We start from the raw sequence: 6,013 nt of genomic DNA on the forward strand, positions 1-6,013 counted from the left end.
GTATAAAATTACACATAAGGGAAAGAGAAGGATATCTCCTAAACTTTCACCCCCAACTCAGAGGTAACCACTCTTAATAGTGTCTGGATTTTGTTACTGTACTTACAGGAACAGTTAGGTTCCCACCAGTGAAGTAATTTTAAGTCCAAAGTGACTAAATGAGGTTTAAACTTACAGTCTCTCCACAGAAATGTGAGTGATACTTTGCATCTTTGAAGTTATGCTTTGTTTCTAAGAGCAAGCATCTTTTTTTCCAAAATAAAATAATTTCATTGAAAATTTGATGATGCAAATAAAGTATTCTTAAAAATATGTCTATATTATTTAAATTATATTCAAAAATTAGCACAGACACAACATATATTTTGTAGACTAACAATTCAGGCAAGGGTAAAATATCTATAAACAACTATATTTTGGATACATTTTGAAGGTATAATCAACAGAATTTATAGAAAAACAGTGTGTGGGGTATAAAAAAAAGAAAAAGTGAAGAATGGAACCAGGATTTTGGCCTAACTAACTAGAATAATGGGGATAATATTTTCTGAGATGGAACACTACAGAAGGAGCTCATCTTGAGGGGTCGATTAGATGTTTGTTTTTGATGTTTAACACTGAGAGGCAAATGTCCAGTATATAACTGGATAAAATAATCTAGATTCAAAAGTAGTAATCTGGACTGGAAATACACCACATGGATGAAATCTAAAGCAATAAATCTGGTTGAGATGATCAAGAGACCAAGTGTAGACAGAGAAGATGATAAACAACTGAGCCCTGGGGAATCACAATGTTTAGACTTCAAGAGGAAGAAGGAACAGCAAAGGAAAATTAAAAGTAGCAGATAACGAGATAAAAGGAAAACCTGTGAAGTGTGGTACCTGGAAAGCTGAATTAAGAAAGATTTTGCCAAAAAGAAAGTTATCAAGCACATTAAGCACTTCTGATATGTCAAATGATATGCAGTCAGAATTGATCACCAACTACAGTGTGAGTGGCAGCCCTCTTTTAGTTATGCAGTGTATCACTCAGAAAACCATACAGACATCCTGCAGGTAGGATAGTAGGTGTGACAGAGGGAGCATGAGGAAGTTTTCTTTTTTTTTTTCCTGATTGATTCTGTTTTATTAGTGAAATAAGTACCAAAGTCATTAACTGTCTTAGATTTGCAGTCTTCTCCTAAGCAGATCTTGATTCAAGGATTTGCTTGCAAGCTGTTTATTTGTGAGGTACAAGAGACACCGATAAGGGAGTGGTATTAGAAAGGAGGAGTCTCAACTACGGGACACTACTGGAAGAAACCAAAACAGACCTACATCAGTGGGAAAACATACATTCTCATGGATGGGAAGACTCAACATTGTGAAAACGTCAATTCTACCCAAAGCTATCTACAGATACAATGCAATCCCTATCCAAATTCCACCTGCATTTCTTAATGAGATGGAGAAACAAATCACCAACTTCCAATGGAAAGGGACGAGGTCCCGGATAAGTAAAGAATTACAAAAGAAGAAGAACAAAGTAGGAGGCTTCACACTACCAGATTTTAGAACCTATTATATCACCACAGTAGTTAAAACAGCCTGGTACTGGTACAATGACAGATACATAGACCAATGGAACAGAATTGAGAACCCAGACGTAAGTCCATCCACTTATGAGCAGCTTATATTTCACAAAGGCCTAAAGTCCATTAAATGGGGAAAAGACAGCCTCTTTAACAAAAGGTGCTGGCATAACTGGATATCCATCTGCAAAAAAATGAAACAGGACTCATAACTCACACCATGTACAAAAACTAACTCAAAATGGATCAATGACCTAAATATAAACTCTAAAATGTTTAAGATCATGGAAGAAAAGATAGAGACAATGCTAGGAGCCCTAATACACAGTGTAAATATATACAAACTATAACAATACACAAACACCAGAAGATAAGCTAGATAACTAGTATCTTCTAAAAATTGAACATGCTAATCAAAAGACTTCACCAAAAGAGTAAAAAGAGAACCTACAGACTAGGAAAAATTTTTGGCTATGACATATCCGACAAGGGTCTAATCTCTAGAATCTACAAGATATTGCAACAGCTCAACAACAAAAAGACAAATAACTCAATTAAAAAATGAACAAAGGATATGACCAGACATCCCACCAAAGAAGACATTCAGGAGACTAACAGACACATGAGGAAATGCTCATGATCATTAACAATTAGAGAAATGCAAATCAAAACTGCATGAGAAGTGGAGCCAAGATGGTGGAGTAGTCAGACACTTCTTATACTCCCTCTTACAGCAAAGACCCTAAAAAAGAAGTGAACTGATTATATATGACAATCTAAGAGCCCTGAACATCAAAGGCAAAGTTGAGGAATTGGACTGAGCAGCAGGGGGAGAGAGAGATGGTTCAGAAACAGAGAGGAGTTGCCAGACCTGACATGGCAGGAACTGGCACCCTGCAGGCTAGATCAGCTGGTGTGTGCGGTGGGGCAAGTAGTGGTGCTTGGGACGCGTTTTCCACACAGGGAGAGACCAAGCAGTGGAGAGTCTACTTAAGCCTCCAGAACCAGTGAAAAACGGCATTCAATCAGCAAAAGATAAGTACATGAGCCTAACCAACCACGCAGATGAAAAAACACCCTCTTTGGAAAGAACCTCTCTCCCATTTACCTACCCTCTCCCTACTCTGCACTGGGTCCTGGGCCAGCTTCAGTGATTGTCAAGTCCCCTGGGCTGGAAGTAGGATTTGTCACGAGCCCTGAACCATTCTCCCAGCTTTGGACAGGGAATAAATTAACAAACATGAAAAAATAATCTGCTAATTCCCTAAGCTGGGAACTCAGGGCAGGCATAGCCCCTTTGCATAGGCACAGACATAAGGGGTCCAAGGACTTTGAATGCCTTTCACCCCTGCATAGACCTGTGTGGGTCCATTTCAACAGCGTAGGCCCTCATTAGCACAGTACGACAGAAGATATACCTGAAGCCCATTTTCAACCGTATCAGCTATAAGGTAGAATGGCAAATTTGCGACATTTGACATTGCTCTGCCCATTAAGCAGTGTCCTCACCTACCCACATCAGATGCCTGAGGACTCATAGCTCCAATCACACCACCCAGCCACCCGCTACAGGGGTGAAAGAATTAAGTGCTGCCTCCCAGTCCTTACAGCCAACAGCATTGGGTGCCCATAGTTTGGCTACAAAACCCACCCACCTACATGTTCTAGGGAACGGGAACAAGCTTTACTCCCAGACAATCTGGGGCAGACATCAGCCCCCTGCCTTGCTCAGAGCATGACACCCTACTGCAGCCAGATACCTGTGCCTACTATAATCACCCTTGCCCATCTAGGACTGTAGGTGAGAGCCTGCACCACACACTTAGTGACCGACTACCTGGACACCTGAGCGGAATCCATACAAGAAAAGTAAATGAACTCCTGGGCTCACATAACTAGTAACAGCTCTAACCACCTGGTGACAAGACGTTAAAGCTTCAAAGGCACCAATGATCAAAGTACCTCACACCACCAGCCTATTTGGGCATATCAAAACAAACAAAACCAGAAGCTAGGACACAGTAAACAAACATACAATAAATAAATATAATAACTTATTGATGGCTCGGAGACAACACTCAATATCAAATCACACAGAGGCAGACCATGATGACTTCAGCAAGCTCAAAAACAAAGAATCAAGAAATTTTCCTAAGGAAGAGAACTCCTTGGAATGACCAGAGTTAGAATTCGAAGAGTAATATACAGAGTTCTTCAAGAGATCAGGAAGGAGATCATGCAAAAAAGCAGAACAGGCCAAGGAGCACAGAGACAAAGCAATAGAGGAACTTAAAAAGGTTATAGAAGACCATAATGACAATTTAACAGGCTGCAAGAATCCACAAAGACATAGTAAACAGAAGTCCAAAAGAGTAACAATAAAATTTCAGAAGTAGACAACTCAGTAGAAAGTCATAGCAGCAGAATTGAGGCAATGGAAGTTAAAATTAGTGAGACTGAAGATAAGCACTTGACACCAAAGTATCTGAGGAAAAATCAGATAAAAGAATTTAAAAAAATGAAGAAATCCTAAGAATTGTGTGGGACTCTATCAAGAGGAATAAGCTACAAGTGATTGTAGTGACAGAACAGGGGAGATATCAGAAAATACAGAGAGAATCGTTGAAGATTTGTTGGCAGAAAACTTCCCTGATATCGTGAAAGATGAAAAGAAGTCTATCCAAGAAGCTCATTGAATCCCAAACAAGGTAGATCCCAAAAGAAAGACACCAAGACATATTATAAGCAAACTTGCCAAAACCAAATATAAAGAGAGAATTTTAAGAGCAGCTTGGGATAAATGAAAAGTCACCTACAAAGGAGAGTCAATAAGACTAAGCTCAGACAACTCAGCAGAAACCATGCAGGCAAGAAGGCAATGGGATGACATATATAAAGCCTTGAAGGAAAAAACTTGCCAGCCAAGAATTATATATCCACCAAAACTGTCTCTCAAATATGATGGCGAAATTAGAGCATTTCCAGATAAACAAGTTTAGGGAATTTCCAAAAACCAAACCAAAATTACAAGAAATACTAAAGGGAGTCCTCTGGTTAGAAAATCAGTAACATCAGATTACAACCCAAGACTAGAATACAGGATGGAACAACCAGATATCAACCCAGATAGGGAAGTCAAAAAATAAATCAAAGCTAAAATACTGAAAATAGGGAAACAGAGATGTCAATATGAAAAGATGACAACATTAAAACAAAAAAGAGGGACTAAATAATGTAGACATAGATTTTTCATATGGAGAGGAAGTCAAGACAATATAAAGAAATAAAAGACTGGTTTAAACTTAGAAAAATAGAAGTAAATATTAAGGTAACCACAAAGAAAACTACTGGAACTAATAGAAGATTTCAGCAAAGTATCAGGATACAAGATGAACATACAAAAATCAGTTGGATTCCTCTACACCAACAAAGAGAACTTTGAAGATGAAATCACTAAATCAATACCATAGACAATAGCCCCAAAGAAGATAAAATACTTAAGAATAAATCTAACTAGGGACATAAAAGACCTACACAATGAAAACTACAAGATACTGCAAGAAAACAAAAGACGGCTGCGTAAGTGGAAAAAAGTACCTTATTCATGGATAGAAAGACTCAACGTTGTGAAAATGTCAATTCTACCCAAAGCGATCTACAGACACAATGCAATCCCTATCCAAATTCCACCTGCATTTCTTAATGAGATGGAGAAACAAATCACCAAATTCATCTGGAAAGGTAAGAGGCCCCGGATAATTATAGCATTACTGAAGAAGAAGAACAAAGTGGGAGGCCTCACACTACCAGATTTTAGAAACTATTATACTGCCATGGAAGTAAAAATAGCCTGTTACTGGTACAACAACAAATACATAAACCAATGGAATAGTATTGAGAATCAAAATATAAATTCATCCACCTATGAGCAGCTGATATTTGACAAAGGCCCAAAGTCCGTTAATTGGGGAAAAGACAGTCTCTTTAACAAACAGTGCTGGAATAACCGGATATCCATCTGCAAAAAACTGAAACCAGACCCATACTTCACACCATGCACAAAAACTAACTCAAAATGGATCAAACACCTAAATATAAAATCAAAAACAATAAAGGTCATGGAAGAAAAAATAGGGACAACACTAGGAACCCTAATACATAGCATAAACACAATACGAACCATAAGTAACAGTGCACAAACACCATAAGAGAAACTAGACAACTGGGAGCTGCTAAAAATCAAACACTTATGCTAATCAAAAGACTTCACCAAAAGAGTAAAAACACAACCTACAGATTGGGAAAAAAATTTTATTTTCTTTGGCTGGGACAAATCCAGTCAGCGTCTAATCTCTAAAATCTACAAGATATGGCAAAACTTCAACAACAGAAAGACAAATAATCCAATTAACAAATGGGCAAAGGATATGAACAGGCACT

The sequence above is a fragment of the Trichechus manatus genome, unplaced genomic scaffold (genome assembly GCF_000243295.1).
Source record: "Trichechus manatus latirostris isolate Lorelei unplaced genomic scaffold, TriManLat1.0 scaffold00068, whole genome shotgun sequence".
In the NCBI taxonomy this organism is placed as follows: domain Eukaryota; kingdom Metazoa; phylum Chordata; class Mammalia; order Sirenia; family Trichechidae; genus Trichechus; species Trichechus manatus.